This window comes from Sciurus carolinensis, chromosome 1 (genome assembly GCF_902686445.1).
Source record: "Sciurus carolinensis chromosome 1, mSciCar1.2, whole genome shotgun sequence".
In the NCBI taxonomy this organism is placed as follows: Eukaryota; Metazoa; Chordata; class Mammalia; order Rodentia; family Sciuridae; genus Sciurus; species Sciurus carolinensis.
Genome location: NC_062213.1, coordinates 36,081,803 through 36,100,847, shown reverse-complemented (window position 1 = coordinate 36,100,847; position 19,045 = coordinate 36,081,803). Strand labels below are relative to the sequence as shown.

Sequence of the window (19,045 nt, the reverse complement as noted above, 5' to 3'; positions counted from 1 at the left end):
TCTTCCCAATCAATCAAACCTTCCCACTTCCCTGGTCACCCATTTTCTGGGGCAACATTCCTGCTAGATGAGGCTCATCTTCTCTGCTGAATTTCACTGATCCTTAGGTGACTTTAGGAAATGATATCTTCTAACATAAACAAGATAGAACAAGTCCTTTGGATAAACTACTACTCACTTTGTGTGGCTAATTCTGCCCTGATAAACCTTATGGTTTTTCCTGTGTCCTTGATTCCTCCTGTCACCCCACCATCTTCCACCTCCCTATACCCTGTGTAGGAGTTCGTGTTGGGTGATGGTCCTCATCCTGAAAGTGCACTCCATTTTCAAGGGTTCCCACACACAGTATCAGCTTTTTGGTTGCATCAGAAGAAAACTGCTCAGTAAGCTATAGTATTAAGTCAAATTTCATGAAATATAAACAATATTTAGTTTTAACTTTTAAAACATGCTTCATTTCCAAGAATCCAACTAGATTCAGTTCATCTTCATGCTAGGGTGGAGACTAAAGTTGATGTTATTTTTATCATACCAAAGAAGTTAATTTAGGCATGTCTGCATGACAATTAATACTTATGAGGTAAAGTCAAATCATAGTCTAGACATTCTCTAAAGGATGTTTTACCAGGACTGAAGTAAACCTGTGCCCAGAAAGTAGACGTTTTAGGCTAAAAATATGTATTTATCTTAAGCAATAACTCCAACTCAGTGTGGATACTTAGTACCAAGTTGATAGAAAAAGAACACTAATTCAAAAAGATTCGTGCACCAAGGTTTGGTACCACCGTTTTACCAGCCAGCTTTTGTTTATTCCATTATCAAGATCTTTAGCCTAAACAAAATATCTCAATTGTAGTGTTTACTTGAGAAATCTTGTGTTATGGATAGTGTACCATCAAGACAACTGAGGCCAAATAAAAAAGTTCATAGTTTGAATTGGGATTGAACCCAGAACCTCATGCATCCTAGGTAAGAATCCTACCAATAGGCTACAAGTCTAGTTTTTAAAGTTAGGACAAGATAACCTTAAATTTCTGCAGCTCACGGTAATTTTGCTTTAGCATTCAGTACTTACAAACACATCAGGCCACTCAATCCAATCTTACCTGCAGAATGCCCATTCTTCAGTTTTATTATGTAGTATGATCATAAGTGTAAAAATATTTTTCCCAAGTAATTTCAAAGTACAGAATCTAGAGGGTTTAACTATCACTGCCTATTAAAACTAACTTTAATCTAAAGCAAACATGTTCATGTTATTATAGCAGTATACCATGCTATGTTAAATAAAGCTGGTGAACAAATTGTGTTTAAAATAAAATGCAAAACTTGCCTTCCCAATAACTCATCCCTATAAAACAAAGGATTTCTTTTGTTGGAAATAACACAATTCAGTCTCTTTAATACAACTTTATTTATCACATTCTCATATCAACTAATCATTTTCAGACATTAATTCCCATAGTTAAGTTCTTCACTGCATTTCCACTGGCATAAAAAACATCATTTTGTGCCTACTCACAGCTTTTACTTTTCTTTATGACTGTTTTCCTTTTTCTTTTTTTCCTCTTTGGTGCTAGGGACTGAACCCAGGGCTTCACACAGGCTAAGCACTAGACCACAAAACTCCTGACTCTATAGTCTCAATTTTAATCCTGCTATTCTGAATCTTTTGTCTGATTTTCAGATATGTAGACCCCAAATTTGAAATTATTTTTTTCCATTTTTGCATCCATATTAACTGTTCACATGCAATAATGTGTATTCATTTTGGTATATAAGTATAATCACCTACTACCAAAGTACTCTCAAGTCCCGTTTCCAATAAATTCTCAACCCAGAAACCAAAAACCTCTACTTCTCACCACTGTAAGTGTTTTGAAGTAAAACAATTTTAAACATTAACTAAAAGGCCAAACCCAAACAGCTGACAAATGTTATTATCAATCTGAATAAAAATATACCACCAAGAATAAGAATATTGGAAAGCATGCCCTGGCTACAAAGCAAAAAAAGAGAATGCTTTTTGTAGTGGAACTGTCAGTTCAGAAGTAACTGTAGAATTATTAACCAAACAGAAAAGGACTGTTAGAAAAAATAAAACTCATTTCTTATATTGACAGTACTTCACAAAAAGAATTAAAGCACATCTGAAACCACTAAAACAGACGTGGTACATGTAATGCTACTTGATTTTCTTAATTATACTGAGAATTACAATAAAATAATCGATTAAAACCAACTCATTAGCAGGAGTAGGTCTTGGGAACAGATGAAAAAAAGGGCTTCACAACTCCAATACTGGAAAGTTCTATTTGTTTTTATCTTTGCTGCTGGGGATCAAACCCAGGGCCTTGTGGGTGCTTGTTTGTACCCTCTACCACTAAGCTACAATTGCCAACTAAATTAGGGAGTTCTTAAATTTAAGAGGTGGTAATAATGTATCGCGCCTTTGCATTGAAGTTGTCTTTGACATTTTTTTGTGGTTGGTGTTACTAAGGATTGAACCCAGGGACACTTTACCACTGAGCTACATCTCCAGCCCTTTTTATTTTGAGATGGGATCTAGCTAAATTGCTTAGGCCACCTCTAAATTGCTGAGGCTGATGGTGAGCTTGTGATCCTCCTGCCTCAGCCTTCCAAGCTGTTGGAACTACAAGTGTGCGTGACCACACCCAGCTGTCTTTGACATTCTTAAAAGGAGCCTTTAACTGTGACATGCAAGAGACCTGCATGTAAATGTAAAGTTTTGCTATCAGTTACTATTAAAAGTTAAAAGGCAGTCCTAGAAAAAATGAATTCTGCAACCAAACTTGCAAAACACAACTATCTTCAGAAAACAGGCTTTCTAAGACACTTTGAGCCAATAAACTCAAATGAAATGTCTGTCATTGGAGATTCAGTATTTCCACAAAAAAGGGTTAATCAGGGTCAAAGTAGCCTGATCTTGAGTCTTCCTACCTTCATTATCACACCACCATCTCATTGAAATTTAAGAAAGCAGTTTATTCAGACCATTAAAAAAAAAAAATTCAGACCATTAAAAAAAAAAAAAAAGAAAGCAGTTTAAAGACTCAATGAAATCTTGCTTGCAATTTTCTTAATGTAAGCAAAAATACTGTATAGCTGCACTGTCACAAAAAGCAAGGTTTGTGTTAACATTCAAAAGTACTAAGAAATATTTTTGCAAGAATGTTTAGAGGTATTAAAGTGAGTTGCTGCCAATATATTAAACAAAAATTGAGATGCAGCATGTTCTAGGCAAGCAAGAACGTAAGTGTGCATATGTTGGGGTGAGCAGTTTATGCTGTATGCCAGATTCACCAAGTTAATTTCACCTCAATTTTTAACACCACAGGGACTACTTCCAAGACCCTTCCATCCTCTCCACTGAGACCACAGAGTCAAACAAGGGTGTTAGATGAACTATCCCAGTGCTTCTGGTTTATAAATCAGAAACGAGATTAATTTCCTGGTTCCAGCACATTATGCACCACTATATATTAGTTTGGTGTTGTTGGATCTTAAATTCTTTGTTAAACTTTAGAAAACCTATTCTATGTAGATCTTTGATTCTCTTCAACAGAATGCTTTAGAACTTGAACTTGATAGCAAATTGTATAAAAGCTCTGATGTTTACTGGTATTCACAATTATCAAAAAGTCTTCTCTACACACAAGCACTTTTAAAGTTATTTTCACAACCAAACACCTTAATAACATATGGTTGAGAGGAAGCTAGGTTACTTCACACTATTATAGTCGCTATAATCACACAGTAACTTTTATTAATAGGAAATCTCCACCTGGACTCAGCTGGGGAAAAAATGTATAACATTCCTCATTTACACCTTTATATTGGTGTTTTTGATAATACATTTTTCATGAAGAGCTGCCAAAAGAAACAAAGGCTCCCAAGAACCACACACTGCTCCCTGGAGCCTTCCATGAGGCCTTGAGTCCTCATGTTCACAGGGAGGGTAGCTCCAAGAGTAGTGACTGCAGCAGCTGGGCACTTGCCTTGTTACACACCTGCTACAAAGGCTTCTACAGTTGATTGTACTTCAGAAGAAACTGATACATCTCTCAAATAATCACAAGATAATTCTGGCAGCAACGCCCACTTGACACCAAGCTGGATGAATATGAGTCTTGGATTTCTGAAGTGAAGACCTCCCTGGAAGTAGAACAGGGAGAGCTGAAAGGTTGAGAGTACTATTTCAGAAACATCTAAGCAGGAAACCCAACCTTAAAACATCAACCACTTTTCTAACAGGACTTTTTACTCATTAAAAATGAAAACTTGATATTTTGAAATTTAAACTATTACTCTGAAGATGCCTAAGGCATTTCTACCTTTATTTTTACATAAGCATTTGATGACTCAGCACTCAGCTTTTAAAAAGATATCAAAGCCCCTTCTGCATTCTACCTAAAACAGGAAAAAAAAAAAAGTTACTTACCACACAGAATGCCTTTAGAAGTAATTGACCAAAATAGCATTAGAAGAGGCTTCTAAAGGATGACTTTGGCACTACAGAGGTAAGGCCTCAAGCAGGTCTGAACCAGTTTAAAAAAGAAAAAAAAATTTCTAGGAAGCTACATACTAAAAATGATAGGTAGGAAGTTCTAATAAGTTGAGTGGTGGTCATAAGATCGCATAATCTGTTTTTGCCACACTGGACAAAAATAAGTAATGGAGCACTCAGAATAACCATCACAGGGCTTGCCTCAACTCATCATAACTGGAAAGCTAGTGGATCACAATAAATACTCATAAAAACTTATTTTTCAGGTGATGAGTTTTGGGGGGGGCACTGAGTAAATCTAGAGAAAGAACACTAAAAGATGCTGAAGATATTTTTCCCCCTAAGAGAACAACAAGAACGAACAAGAGATGGGGGTGAGGGTTAAGGAAATGGGTCCAACTCATTTCAAATTAGGTTCAAAATGTCTCAAAATAGATATTAAAATGTATCTTAATAAGAAAATAAATTACAGAATTTTCACAGCAATGTTACTTTCACATGCAGAATTAACACTTATTAAACTCCCTTTTAAAATGTCTTGATTCTAGAGAAAGTATGTGTGTGTCTGCACAAGAAAAACATTTAAATCCCCTTTGTTAAATAAGATGTGATAATATCTTATTTAATATAAATAAGATTTAACATAATCATACCTTAGGCAGGTCTCACTAACTGCCCTAACTACCATGGAATACTTTTTATTTTTATTGTATATAAAACACGTGTAATACAGGTTAAGCAAGCAATTAAGAAACAAGATTCATATCTCAGAGGACCTTCTCCCAGGTGGTGTTGGTATGTGTCTTCCCCCTATAGAATGTTTAGACTTTTGCTACCCACCATTCCCTTATTTAATAGTTTTCTTCTTCTATGGGATCCTAAGCAGTATTTGTTCATATGCTATCTTACAATATACCCTATTCCTGTTAGCTAGTTTAAGTAGATATAGGTGCTAGAGTCTAGGGTACATGACCAAGGATGGAAATGCTAGGTTGAGAGTGACAAATGAATTTCTAGTTCACTGTTTTTATAAATTGTGCTTTTCCTTTTTCTTATAACCTGTAGGAGTTCATGAATTCAGGAGAGAAAATACCTCATTTGGAAAATTATTTGGGCATTGTTATGTTATAGTTTCCAAGATGAACATACTAGGATACACCATCCTACTTGTAATCACACCAAATATAACTTGTTGATTACACTGAACCTAGGTGATGAACTAAGAATACTTCTTTTAACACCTCTTTGCAAAGTGGATGTAAGAATACTTTCAGTAAAGAGCAAGAAGTAGGTAAAAATAACCTGAAGCCACCAAGCACAGCAGAGCACACCTGTAATTTCAGTAATTCAGGAGGATAAAGCAAAAATACCAAGTTCAAGGTCAGCCTCAGCAATTTTGCAAGACCTTGTCTCCCCCCCAAAAAAGGGGGGGGGGGCTGGGGATGTGGTACAGTGGTTAAGCGCACCCCTGGGTTCAATCCCTGGTACAAAAAGAAAAGTCAACATAAAGCTAACATTAATTTCAGTTTACATGAGGTACAGTCACTGTAAGGAGTAGTATCCTAAGAATATGTTAGACAAATAAAAAATCCAATGAGAATATACAAATAAGCCCTTACAAATTCAGCAACAATTTTATTAGACAAACCTTAGAATGTGATTTGTATTTCATTTAAAATAATCATCCTAGAGTAGTGCTGACCAACTTCTATGAGTGAAAGGCTCTTTTTTTTTTTTTGTAAACAAATGGGATACATGTTGTTGAGTGAAAGGCTCTTTACTGGTAGGTTCAAGCATATATAACCCTCATGCATCCGAGAAACTGAATTTTTTTAAAACAAAGGCTTCCCCCATCTCCAGTACTAGGAATCAAACCCAGGGCCTCACACATGTTAGGCAAGTGCTCTATCATTGAGCTATGCTCCCAATCCCTAAATTTTATTTAGTTTTAATTTATCAAATTTAAAAGGCACCTGTATGTGGTTAGTGTTTCAAAAACAGCAGTTCTAGAGGATACCTCTAGAGATCAAGACCATACACATCACAATAAAAAACTCACTGTCCCCCAAATCAACTTTGAGGTAACAAAGATCAGTTCACAAACTAATGAAGCTAGATAAAATGAACAAAAAGTAATATAATTCCATAGCAAACAAATCCTAAAGACAGACTTGAAATATGTCCTTACATAAAATAAGGCAGAAAGTTCACAGAGAATATTTCAAGAGTTTGCTGTTTTGACTCCTGCTGTGAGTCAATCTATTAAAGGCATTTCAAACCTCACAGTGGCTGAGTACATTCCCAGGCAGATTGAACCTAACCAGCCTAATCCTTCTAAGTCAGGATGTTATCCAAATACTTTTCACTTGAGTGATCAAGTGAAAAACACTAGATTGGGGAAAAGGATGGCTAAATCTCTGCTTCAGTTAGCAACAAACTACTTAACTAGGTGTGGATAACATATGAATGGGGAGGTTAAGGACAAAATATCTGTTTCCTGGGCCTCTTTCACTGGAAAAGTATCTGTAGGCTTATCTGAACAATGGCCAGCCTAGAACAGCAAACTACCAAATTTACCTAGTGTATACAAACCTTTCTCATAAAATTCCTCAAGTGTTCCAAAATGCTTTCTGAAGGAGTAGGGAAAACCCCAAATAAAAAAAAGATCATGTTGATAAAAACAGTGTGAAACAGACTGGTAGTCACTATTAATTCTCTCAGCTCAACTATGCTCTGTAGCAAATTCAAGAAACAGTTTTAACATCTTTAAAAACTGGTCCAATCTTGTTGGCCTTCCTAGAAAAGATTATAAATTTGCCCAAAGCAACAATACCATATCCCCAAAAACCTTACAGTCTATGAATATGCTATTTATTCATACTATGCTTACACAGAATATTTTTCTGCTACTTTATATAAGGAGAAATGCACCATTGAGTATTTTATGCATGTCAAAGGGATATACATACTTTAAAAATACATTTTAAGGCCTGGTATGGTAGCGCATGCCTGTAATACCAGCTACTTGTTCAAGTTCAAGGTCAGGCTGGGCAACAGTAATTTCCTCAAAAATAAAACAACAACAAAACAAAATAAAAAGGGTTCAGGATACAGCTCAATGGTGGAGCACACCTTCCTATCATGTGAGAGGCCCTGGGTTCGCTCCCCAATATGGAGGAGGCGGGCGTTTTTAAAAATAAGTAAATCAATAAACACACACAGATATACACCTTAAAACTACATATTACAATGACAGTTTTACTCATCTTTCTTAAAGACAATAAACCATTAACAAATGTTCTTTTGAATTTGCATCACAGTATCTTTAAATACCAAAACCAAATTCCTCCTGTCCACAATTAAAATCAACAATCTCTCTTTTCTACTAACAATTTGTGATACATGAGGAAGTAGCACTAGCAAATTCATAAAGAACATTAAAATAATAAGGCATGTGTAAATACCAACAATTACAAGTTAGAACCTGAACATTTAAAATGCTGATGTCCTGTTGATGTTTCTGTAAGAATGTACAATCAACCAATTAACAATCAGGTAATTTCTAAAGCAAACTTAAAAAGTACACAAAATTAATTAAATCATTTTCTATACTTAGATACAAGACTACCCTGAAAGACATGATCGCCAGACTTGGTGGTGCAGGTGTATAACCCAATTACTTGGAAGGCTGAAGTAGAAGAATCACAAGTTTAAGGCCAGCATGGGCAATTTAGTAAAGGCACTGTCTCAAAATAAAAAGGGCTAGGGATGTAGTTCAGTGGTAGAATGCACACACACACACAAAGGGGGGGGGATATAATGGTTAACTCAACCTGACTTCATGAGCAGATCCATTGGTGAAAGCTATTACCAGATTCACTAGTAAGAGAGTTCAGTTTTCTGGACTAGATTTTATGTATTTTCCATTAGGTTAATTTATTAATTATAACTGAAGCTATTGCTAAAGTAAACTGAAAATACACACATTGGAATCCCCTTACTGCAGCATAAAGTTCTAAGAAACTCTACTATCGCTACCTCCAACCAAGGATTGAACTCAGAGGCACTTTACCATTCAGGTACATGGCCAGCCCTTTATACATTTTATTTTGAGACAGGGTCCTGGCTAAGTTGCTGAAGCTGGCCTCAAACTTGCAATCCTTCTTCAGCCTGCTGAGTAGCTGGAATTGCAAGTGTGTACCACCATGCCAGGAGCACCTAAGGAATTTAATCTGAGATACTAATGTTAAAAATATTTGTCAATGTATTTTCAGTGCTGGGGTTGGCTGATGTTGTAGCTCAGAGACTGCATGGAGAGGCCCTAAGATCTATCACCAGCACCAAAGATACTTTCACAATACTCGCATAGTACAACATGCATATATCTTTCAAAAGAAAAAGATTAACAGCTAGTGGTGGGCACACCTGTAATCCCAGCACCTTGGGAGGCTGAGATAGGAGGACTGCAAATTCTAGTCCAGTCTTTGGCAACTTAGTTTTGTCTCAAATAAAACAAAAAGTACTGGAGTGTAACTCAGTGGTAGTATCTCTGGTTTCAATAGCCAGTATTGGGGAGGGGGTGTTGTACTATGTAAACAACTTCCACAGTTTCCAGATCATTAATGAACTATCTCTAAATTCAGATGTTTGATTTAAAACTCTTCCCCTGAAGCCAAATCCTGCAGCTCAGACCCCCTGCACAAGAATTCTACTGGAATATTCAAATAGTTATAAGCTTTGCAATGCAACATACAAGTGATTTCCACGAAGGTTAATATTCTAAGACCTTTTAATGGTTCTAAGTAGTATTGTTACTCAACAGAAAATCTCCGGGTTTCAGTTTCTAGAACACACTATTATACATAAGGATATTACATTTCTGGGAGGTATGATTCTCTTACCATTTTTACTAATTCTAGTGAAACTATGAGACAAGGTATTTTCTGAGTTCACAATTTGTCAGGGTTTAGAGCAATAATGTGGTATCTATGAAGAATGAGTCAGCACCCTGTAACCACAATATACCTACAGCAAAACTCAGGAATATTAACAGTAAATGGGATAGGATAAAAATAGCCTCAACTCAGCACAGATTCAGGTCAAGTTTTTCTCCCAAATTAGTTTGGGTCACATCAAAGAAGCTGGAAAAAAAAAAAAAAACTCTTTTAGAGCTTTCTAGATTTCAGAATTGTATGAATAAGGGATTGTGGACCTGTAGCTTTATAGCTAAGTATCTAGTACTACAGTATCTTTTAACACCTTGTCCCTGGGCATAATAAATCTAAAAATCAGTCATTTTAGCTGTCAGAACTTACAGAATAAATAATAAACATCTTCAGCATAGTCTATCTGCTCCCACTTGCCCAACTCAAAAGAAAGGAGGACACTATGGACTTTCTGAGTTTACAATGTTACTCGTTATTCTAAAGACTACTTTTTTCCTGGTTTGGCAAAAATTATTCATGTGTGTGTGTGTCTATGTCTGTGTGTGTATATTTTCTCATGTCAACTTATTGTTAACAGTCTCAAATGTGTAAAGAGGAAACATCATTAGAAATGTTAAAGTGCAAAATTTAGTTTTCAATTAAAGTAAGAAACTTGACTGAAAGGTTACCCTTGGGGTTGGGGTTGTAGCTTAGTGGTAGAGAACTTGCTTAGCATGTGTGAGGCACTGGGTTCAATTCTCAGCACTACAAGTAAAGAAATAAAGGTCCACTGACAAAAGGTTTATCCTTCATTATATCCTTCCTTAAAAGAAAATAATTTCTACCTTAGAATTTACTTGTAACTATGCCAACCAGACTCCACTCCTAGAGATATTTTAAATCTCCCAGGCAAGTTCAGGGAAAACATCAGATATTTTAGAAAAGACAAATTAACAAAAATTGGGTAATGGTCTTGGTACTAAGATGATGACACCATGCTTCTCGTTTAATATGCATACAAGCAACCTGGTTAAAATGCAAATTCTGAGTGAGGTCAATATGGTACATGCCTGTAACCCCAACAACTCCAAAGGCTGAGGCAGAAAGATCAGCAAGTACAAGGCCAGCCTCAGCAAATTAGCAAGATCCTCTCTCAAAAAAAAAAAAAAGAAAGAAAAAGAAAAAGAAAAAAAACCGGATTCTGACTCAGGTTGGGTAGGATTCTACTTTTCTGTTCTAGATGATGCCAACACTACTCATCTAAGAAATATAATGTATAACCAAAAGACAGCAATACAAAAAAAAATTGTGTTCTGCTTAGGACAAAGAATTATTCTAGTTCAACTTTATTATACAGCTATATTTCAAGCAATAAGAAATTTGCTTAAATTTACACAGGCTGGAAAAAAGTCAAAATAGGAAAACCTTCAATTGGGGTTACAAGTGTTGAAACTTTTCACAAAATTCTACTACTTAAAACTCTTTTCTTCTCTTTAGCCTTAAAAACCTCAATCTAAAAGTCTAAATGAGTTAACATTAAATGTACTTTAAAGGTTTACCTTAACATACTCTCATAAGATAAACATGCAACTTAGTGAGATCCTGTCTCAAAAAAAGGGCAAAAAAAGGGCGGGGGGTGGGCAGGGGATGAGGTTTAGTAGTTAAGTACAGCAGGGTTCAAAACTCTGGTGATGGGGTCAGACTAAAGAAATACCGAATTCACTAAATTGTTCTTTTGCTTTTGTGAAAATTTTTAAGTTTCTAGCCAACAGAAATATATCCTAATTTCAATATTCAAGGTCAAATTTTAATAGCAAGAATCTATATATAATAAATTTTTAAATGAACCAACCACACAAATCTAGCAGCTCAAATTCAGACAACAGTTCACTGAGGAATGATATTTTACACAGGGGATCAATTCTAAAAAGTCAATCCACACATAGAAAAACAAGTAGTCAAAAATTACCCTTGAAAAACTGTTGGAAAGATGGCAGATTGGGGGAAGACACAGACATCTTTCAGAAAGTGCTCTAAAAACAACCAGTTGTTCCCACCAACCAAGTATTATATAAAAAGTCGTTTAATGAAAAGGAATATAAACTAGAAAAATCACATTTAATCTAGCAAGATGTTCATGACTAGGATAACAAAAACTAAGATTTGTGTTTCGAATCCCATGCTCTGAAGTATAGATTTACAGAGTGAAATGGCAGAATCTTTTCCTTTATTTAAAAATATCTTTGGGGTGGGGGTTGCAGCTCTGTGATAGAATGTTAAGCATGCATGAAACCCTGAGTTCAATCTCCACACCAAAAAAAAAAAAAAGTGCTTTTTGACTTTTTTCTTGACCAATACTTGGACCAAAATTAAATGGTTGCATGAAGTGGCAAACTACATCTTAAGTCCACAAACCACTCTACAATTTATTCATGTAAAATATATTAAATACAGTAATATTTGTTATGTATTCAAGATAAAGTATATTATAAATGTCCCAGTGGTAAAGAATGCATACAATTAAATCAAATAGTAAAGTCTAACCTGTAACTGTCAAGTGTCTATTTTAGAAATTAAAACACTTCTCAAGATCACTACTCTTAAAGTAATTACAACTTCACATTTTGAAAAACACTAAGCAACACAGCACTCTCATTTGCCTTCAGTACTTACATGGACAAGTTAGGAGATGGAACCCCCCTATCATCAGCTAGGTTCCCAAGGTGGCTCAGCGTTAAAGTCGAACTGCTCTCTATACAGCACTTCTCCTAGGCCTTCTGGGTAGTTGTATACTTGGTCAGAAAGTTCGCCCTAAAGTAAATAAAAGTGATAGATAATTCCATTGTTAAAAAACACAAAATCAGGCTGTGCTTCAATAGCAGGTTCACATAAACTATAAAACTTTAGTTTTAATAGAGTATGTTTTGTTAAAAGTCACATTACACAAAATGTTTTCAAAGTGTTTACCATAGAACCAAGCACTTTTTATTTATAATCATTTCCAAGCTGCTCTACTACAGAAATTCACAGAACCTGGTATGAGTCACCTTACCAAGTTCCTTTATCTACCTACTCATGAATTTCCAGTCTTCATCTAATTTTGCTTTTTTTTCTTTTCATTTTTGGTGGTACTGGAGATTGTACCCAGAGTCTTGCACATGCCAGGAAAGCACTCTACCTCTGAGTTACACATCCAGGCCTCCTTATTTTATCTTGAGGAAGACAGGGCCTCAAACTGGTGATCCTCCTACCTCAGCCTCCCAAGTAGGTGGATTACAGGCATGCACCACAATGCCTGGTGTAAATTTTGCTTTCATTTGTCCTCTAAAATCCAAAATTTTTAAAACTTCAAAGCACTCTCACCAACCAATTATATATGTAAGATTTTAAATGAATAATGTTCTAACTTGATCTTATAGTCCTGAACTACCCAGAGCACCCTTCTACTTCAAGTTCAAATTATTCATTGCTTAAAATGTAATTTCTACTACTTTAAAAAAAAAAGAGTTGTACAAGTTGGTTAACACATTATGTATCTGAAGTAATTATCGAGAAATTCTTATAAATGTTAGGCGAGTAATCTCAAACTTTATTTTCTCATATCTAACCTATCTAGATCTACACTTCATTCTGTTCCCACCAGAAACGAATGTCAACGTGTTTGGTATACTATACAAAATGCTAAAAAAGTTTTATAAATGGTCATCTATTACAGTTTGATTGAATATACCATCATCTCTAATCTAAAATGCTATACCTACATTTCCACTTCTAATTCAATAGTTACTGTTTTAAAGTAATAGAACCTGACAGTATTTGCTAGAAAATGTTAATAGAAATTTTAAGGTCAAGAGTCTGAAGTTTCAGAAACACTCTAAGCATGCCTAAAGCCTCCTTTCCCCCTCAACCAGGATCCAAGGAACCTTTGAGGAATGTAATATGTTCTACTTAGTAGGGGAAACTGGTCAAAGACACTTAGGGTTGATGACCAAAAAAATCCATAATAACTTGCAACGATGATTATAAACTTCCATTAAATTCCACGTAATGTACTACACTCCATAAACATTCCAACTCTTCCCACACCTAGATAATTTCTAAAACTAAACAAAAAGTCAACTCATGCTGGGGATAGTTCATTCTCAATTATCCTAAGGAGCAGAATAATTTTCAGTGGTGAGATTACTCATCATTTCCCTGCTATATTATCCACAGTTATTTGGCTACTTAAGGCAAATGATATGAAATACAAAGAACATTCATCTTTAGAGATGCAAGAATGTCCTTCAGTGAGATCTTTAATAAAACTTGAAGTTGGGCATTGTAGCACATGCCTATAATCCCAATGACCTGGAAGACTGAGGAGAGAGTCTATCTCAAAATAAAAACTAAAATGCTCAGTGGTTAAGTGCTCCACATTCAATTCCAGGTACCCCCACAAAAAAGACACTGAATTTAACAAAAAGATACTAGAGCAGGTAAAGAAGGTGCCAACATTTGAAAAGTACATTTTAAGTATGATGGTAACAATCAAACACAAAAAAACCCGATCACTTTTGACAGTTAACTACTTAAAACTTAGTATCTCAAAATTATGACTTAAGGTTGTTCTGTGGTATTCTACCAAAAAAAAAAATTTTTCAAGACAAACCCAAACTGGAAAGTATTCTATCAGATATTTAACCAGTACTCCTCTGCACTGAAGATTATGAAAAGCAACAGAAAATGGAAATTGTCACAAACCAGAAGACTGGGGAGGAATGACAATTAAATACAATGTGTTAAATTAGGACTGAGTTCTGGAAACAGAAAATGACAATGAAAAGAAATTGTTGGGCTGGAGGTTAGTTCAGTGGTAAAGCATTTGCCTAATACTAGTGAAGACTTGGGTTCAATCCCCAGTACTCCAAAAACTAAAAGCCTGGTGAAATCTGAATAAAGTCTAGAGTTTAAGTAGTAACTCCAATGTACTACGATACTGTAAGATGTTAATAAGGTCAATTGGTTAAGCATACTGGTAATATCTTTGCAACTTTTTTGTGTGAAACTGAAGATTCTAAAATAAAATTATATTCTTAAAAATTCAGGCAAGGTATTTATACAGTATAATACTCAGCAAAAAAAAAAAAAAAAAAAAGGAACTTACTGATAAATGCAATATGAATATCAAAAACATGCCAAGTTAAAGACTTTTACACAAAAGAATGCATACAAATTGATTCCATTTGCATGGAAGTTCTGGAACAAACAAGACTCATCTTTTAATTTAAAAAAATTAGAATCATAGTTGATTCTGTGGGAATCAACAGTTTGACCAGACAAAAGAGAGCTATTTGGGCCCATAGCACTGTCCTACACTTTGATAGAAGTTTGGGTTATTACACAACAATAATTTTTAAAGACTCAAATAGTTAAAGATTTGTGGATTTTACTGTCAGCCAATTTACTCCCCCCAAATTTTAAAATTACTAATAGTATGGAACCCTACCTAATGATATGTACACGCTAAAGTTGGAGGCATGAAGTGCTCTGATGTCTCTAACATACTCTGAAATTCACGCAACAATAGACAATAAGGCAAATAATAGCAAATGTTAATTACAGTGGAGGTATCACTCAGTAAATTGTATTTGAAATCCTATACAATAATACTTTGGGGGAAAAAAACACTGATTATTATTTGATTTTATTTATCTTACTCCTATAGTCATCCTTCCTACTTAATGTAAACTCCCCGGGGCTGTCTTCAGGATCAGTATTTGCACGATCTCTTATGTGTAAAAGAAATTAAAGGATCATTGGATCATTAGGGCCTCGCCAAACAACCATTAGTCACATTTCTATCAGGTTAGTCCACATCAATCTTTCCTGGGTACACAATAAGGGAGAGAGTTCCCTGAAGAGTCAGATTCTCAACCGAAGCTGGACACAGAAAAATAACATATTCGACCAAGATGCCACCACAAAATCCAGTCAAATCTGCTGAAACATCACTGGACTGTGAATTGTATCCTTAACCATTTCGGTTTCCTAACCAGTGGCTTAGTCTAAATAATACAACAAGTTAAGGATATATATACTATGCAAGGTTTGAAACACGTCACTACTATTAACTGCTGGCAGTCAAGATAATACCGGATAAGCCAACCCAGTCTACCATTTTTTTCCCCCTCTTTTTGCCCAGGAATCGCGGCGCGAACTGGAATACGAAGCCATGGTGACTAATCCTCAGGCTCCGGGAGGTGACCGGGGTGAGTGAAAGCAACTTGGCCCAATCAGAAACCCCGCAGAGGCAGAGAGGCAGCCCCGAGGCTTCCAGAAGGGGCCAAAGGCCTCCCGGCTCGCTACTTGACACCGGGGCTTCCCCGCCGCCGGGCCCCGAGTGGGGTCAACTTTCCTCCACCAGAGGGGGACAGCGCTTCCCTCACCCCCCAGAACCGGCCTCCTCCGCAGCTGTCACAAGAGGCCGGCGCGGGGCCCGCCCGCCCGGCTCCATTCATAACCCAGGGCCCGGCCACTGCAGCCGATCGCGCCGCCCACTCCGGCTCCGGAACCCGAGGCGGCCGTGCGGAGCGGGCCGCGGATGCGGGACCACAGCCCGAGGGGCTGTGGCGGGGCCCCCTCCCCGGAAACAGCAATGCACCACGGGAGTGGGGTGGGGGCCGCACGCTGCCAGAAGTGGACCGCGACCCCCGGCGGCGAGACCCCTGCACGCGCCCCCGCACGCACACGCCCCCTCGCCCCAACCGCTGCGGCTAGGGTTCTGCGGAGCGCCCGGCAGCCGCCTCTAAGGCCCTGAGGCTCGACCCACCGCGCCAGCCCCGCCACCCGAGGCACCGAAAGCAGCCACACACGCCGCTGTCCGCCATGTTCGAAGCGGTCGGCCGCGGGGCGCTGCGGGGACTCCGAGGCGGTGCGGCCCAGCGGAGGTACCCGCTGCCCCCGTGGCCGGCCCGCGCCTGCTACTCCCGCTCTCCTCGTCCCGGTACTCACGTGAGATAACGGCCCAAAGAGTCGGGTAAAGCGTCTTCTCTTTTTCGGCGGAATTTTTAAAGAGGGATGTGGTTACCTTGAGCAGAAATACCCAAGGCGGCCTGGGCCATAGGCTGCGGGAACGACGTGGGGTGAAAAGCGCGGCACCGACACCAGCTGAGCAGCAGTGGCGGCGGCGGCCGAAGAGAAATGGAGCAGCGTGGGTAAAAAGAGAAAAACGCGGGCTGAGTGGGGAGAGGATTCGGCCTCGTCACACCGCAGAGCAGCAGAACGAGAAAGGAAAAGAAGAGGCAGAGAAGGCGACAACAGGGTGAAAAAAGGAAACGCTTCAGCAGCGAGGAGAGCCAAAAGAGTGTGGGAAGGCGGTGCCCGAGACGCCAGTATTTATAGCCGGTGGGCGGGGTCTGGTGACGTCACAGCCGGCCAGGCAGCCGCGCGAGCGGGGCGGGACCCGGCTGTAGGCTGGGGAAACTCGAGGGGCGGAAGAGGAAGAAGGCCAACGCTGGGCTGGGGTGAGAGGGGAGGGGCGACTCGGCAGTGCAGGTGCAAACCCGCGGGCCTCTTCCCGCCCTCCCACCGGTCGCAGCTTTAGGCCCGCGGAGGGCCCACCGTAGGGACGTGGGTGGGAGAGTGGCCTAGCGTCTGGGCCTGATCGCGGCAGGTCCCCTACGCCCCCGCCCCGCAGCGCCTGCGCTCACGCTCAGGGCAGGCTCCGGTGCTTTGTGAGCTGAGCAACTCTACACACTAGCGCCAGTCCCTGGGTACTGCCTTGGGCTCGGAGCAGCGCGACCCCTGCTCTGCATGGGAGGCTTATGGGTACCATTGCAGGGTCTGACAGTGGAGCTCGCTCTGTTTTGTGGGGACTGTGGATTACACCCGGGGACCGCCCTTCCAGGGATAGGTCCAGCCCTCGATCGGATGCAGCCTTTATGGAAGTGAGTTCCTCATGGCCAGGAATGGTCAGTCTAGTGTTTGGCTTATGACCCCGTGAGAATGTCCTCAGTACTAGTACGTTGCAATATGGTACAGTAGGAAAAAAAAAATTTTTTTTTTTCTTTAAGAAGTATGGTTTTTAAATCTGTATTTTTGAAATGGGTTGGTGCAGCCAGGTGCAGTGGCACACACCTACAATCCCAGCGGCTCCAGAGGCTGAGGCAGGAGGATCCCGAATTCAAAGCCAACCTCAGCAATTTAGCAAGGCCCTAAGCAATTCAGCGAAACCCTGTCTCTAATAAAATACAACAGAGGACTAGGGATGTGGCTCAGTGGCTAAGTGCCCCTGGGTTCAATCCCTGTACTAAAAAATAATAAAATGCATTGGTGCAATCGGACCCACCCTTATTAATGCAGAAACAGAGTGGAGTGTACTGTTGTTACAAACGCACATGACTGATACCCCACGTCTTCATATTGTGGCCATTTTAATTTTCCTACTCTATAACAAACTTTTTACCATCAGGTCCAGGATGATGTACATACCTTTCCATTTATTCTCGTCTTCTTTTTTTTTTTTTTTTTTTAAGGTATCTTAGTGCTGATGTTGTGCAACTCATACTTAACAGCCCAAAGGAAATAGGTATTGATCTACTCCAACAAAGTTAAAATCTTTGAATCTGAGCCGGTTGCGATGGCATAGACCTGTAATCCCAGCTACTCCGGAGGCTAAGGCAGGAGGATCACAAGTTCAAAGCCAACCCCAACAATTTAGCTAAATCCTGTCTCAAAATAAAAAGGGTTGGGATGTAACCCAGTGATAAGATTGCCCCTGGGTTCAATCCCCAGTACTGTAAAATTAGAATCTTTGAGATTAAAACCCTGCCTTTTCCCCCTTTCATTCTTCCCCACATTGAGCAGCACTGTTATTGATTAAGAAACCATCAAAGAAGAAAAGAAGAGAAAAAGGCAAAATATCTTGTAATAATGAAATGTAGTCTCTGGTATAGAAACATTAGGTAGAAATCAGGAGTTGTGAACTCTTCCTGATTTTGTTTTTCCATATTTTGCTCTGATATATCTTGGCTTTCTATAACATTTCTTTTCTTTTTTTTTTTTTTTTTTTTTTTTTTTTTGCAGTGCTGGGGATTGAACCCTTGTGCTTGCAAGGTGAGCACTCTACCAACTGAGCCATCTCCCCAGCCTCTATAACATTTCTTCAAATATATTTGTTCAATTCAGTACACAGCAACTTCACCAGACACCCCCACACCCCCATGCCCCACACCCCCATCCCCGTGGAGGAAGGAAAACTAGAAATGAATACACCACTTGACATCTTACAGTCTAGTAGGAGAAATAAGACAACTATACAAATTTGTTGACAGGTAAACAGGTTTTAAAATGCTAGGAGGAACCTAGTAGGAGGAGGAAATAATTGCAGCTAAGAGAAAGTTTGCCAGGAAAAGGTACAGAGTGATTTTGTGCTTCTACATTCCAGGGAAGGGAAACAGGTGATTTTGAGAGCTGATGTTCCAGCAAGGGAAACATGAGAGACTGCACAGAAATAGGTGGGTTTACAGAATTATGAGTGGGCTTTTCCCTTCTGTCTTAGGGGCAGGGTTTCAAAAGAGATTGAAAAGGTAGATTAGAGTTAGATCAAGAA

The 19,045-nt window shown here is 38.7% G+C and overlaps 1 protein-coding gene across 4 annotated transcripts in view; it reads right to left on the bottom strand.

Annotated features, from left to right (window-relative positions):
• Azin1 (antizyme inhibitor 1) overlaps window positions 1-16,801 on the bottom strand; it is a 30,706-nt gene extending 13,905 nt beyond the window's left edge. For 2 of the 4 annotated variants that reach the window (XM_047554554.1, XM_047554579.1), the window contains exons 1-2: window positions 16,447-16,801; window positions 12,127-12,264 (exon numbers count right to left, since the gene is read on the bottom strand). The gene's annotated coding sequence lies outside the window, so the exon portion shown is untranslated. Of the gene's footprint in view, window positions 1-4,019; window positions 4,177-12,126; window positions 12,265-16,446 lie in introns of all 4 variants that reach the window. The other 2 variants (XM_047554572.1, XM_047554563.1) reach the window with 2 other exon arrangements.
• Between the last annotated feature and the right edge of the window lie 2,244 nt (window positions 16,802-19,045).